The sequence below is a fragment of the Seriola lalandi genome, unplaced genomic scaffold (genome assembly GCF_002814215.2).
Source record: "Seriola lalandi dorsalis isolate HSWRI2012SDOR001 ecotype SW California unplaced genomic scaffold, Sedor1 jcf7180001977881, whole genome shotgun sequence".
Lineage (NCBI taxonomy): Eukaryota > Metazoa > Chordata > Actinopteri > Carangiformes > Carangidae > Seriola > Seriola lalandi.
Genome location: NW_019448547.1, coordinates 1 through 1,420, shown reverse-complemented (window position 1 = coordinate 1,420; position 1,420 = coordinate 1). Strand labels below are relative to the sequence as shown.

General features: G+C 41.1%; 1 long non-coding RNA gene across 1 annotated transcript; it reads left to right on the top strand.

Moving 5' to 3' along the window:
- Positions 1-9: 9 nt before the first annotated feature.
- Positions 10-1,247, top strand: LOC111657589 (uncharacterized). Its single transcript, XR_015437395.1, has 2 exons — positions 10-1,053; positions 1,128-1,247. It is a non-coding gene; the product is annotated as an uncharacterized LOC111657589 (long non-coding RNA).
- Positions 1,248-1,420: the final 173 nt, after the last annotated feature.

The following is a 1,420-nucleotide window of genomic DNA, read 5'->3' as shown; positions in this document are numbered from 1 at the left end:
TATCTAGTACTGCAGTTCTTCTCTGGAGTCGGGGCTGGAGGATATCGAGTCAACTGTATAATACTGTGTATGTTTACTGAGTTTATACAGGTTTAGAATAAAGTTGCATCTAATGACTGTTTTAATAATAAGTTAATCTGCCAATTATTTTCTCACTGAATTACTAATTTTCTCTCAATTGAACAGTCCAATTTGATTTATTTAAAACAAGAAAATATCAATAACATTTTTCCACTCATGTTCAGTTTTCAGCAAAATTGATAGTTGCAACCTGAAAATGAGAAATCTTCTTTTATGTCTGAAATCAAGGACACTTTAAAAAAAAATTATATTAAAACATGAGTGGTAAAACTGTTATCACAACCGTCATCACTGTGTGTGAAGCTTCATGAGCAGCAGCAGTATATACCAGACTTAGTAAACAGGTTATAAATCAGATGCTTTGGGATTTTCAAAGGCGTCCACATCGAACAGCTCACAGCTTCTATCTGGGTGACAAACTGCTGCTCCGCCTCTCACTGAACAGAGCACACACAGAGCGAGGTGGGCCTCTCGCCTGCAGGGAAATAATGCCAACTGTCCTCTGTGGAAACCAGCCAAGATTTCTTTATAAAGTCGAGTAGTTGCTAGGTCTGCTAAGCTGCTAAACAGGTCAGAAAATTAAAACTGTTGTGGATCTGCTCCACGTGACGTAACAGAAAATGTTCGCAAAGAGAAATTGCCAGTGAGGAAAGTCTAACACTCAGCTGATCAATGGTTTAACTTTATCACTCACTCACTCACTCACTCACTCACTCACTCACTCACTCACTCACTCTGGACTGGACTGTGGCTTATCCAGCCAAAAATGACAAATATTTTATAAAATATTTTTCTCACTGCAGCTACAGAGTGGATCGGGATGTCCAAAAGATCATGGGGAGTGTGTGTGACTCAGCTGTTTGGTGCACTCGGGCAGTGCGTCCTCGCTGGGGTGATCTACGCGATCAGAGACTGGAGGCTGGCTCAACTAATCACAGCCGCTCCGCTCGGAGTGGTAGTTATCTACATATGGTGTGTATTGCCTGTCGTTGTTGTATTTGTACATTGTAGACTGTTCGAACTGTCACCTTCCTTGTTCCTATCAGGTTTATTCCAGAGTCAGCCAGGTGGTTGTTAAACAGAGGAAGGACAGAAGAGGCTAAACAGCTGATTGTCAAAGCGGCAGCCATCAACAAACGTAGTGTTCCAGACTCTCTGCTGGAAAAGGTACTGAAACTTAAACTGCCACATACAGCATTTTAATTATCACCTTTCCACCAGGTTGTCTATGACACATGTGCAGGATAATAACAGAAAACAAATGAAATCCCTGGTGAAATCTAACATTCATCCTGTCCTCTTAAAGTTCGTGTCTGTGTGCAGGCTGCTTTATTTTATT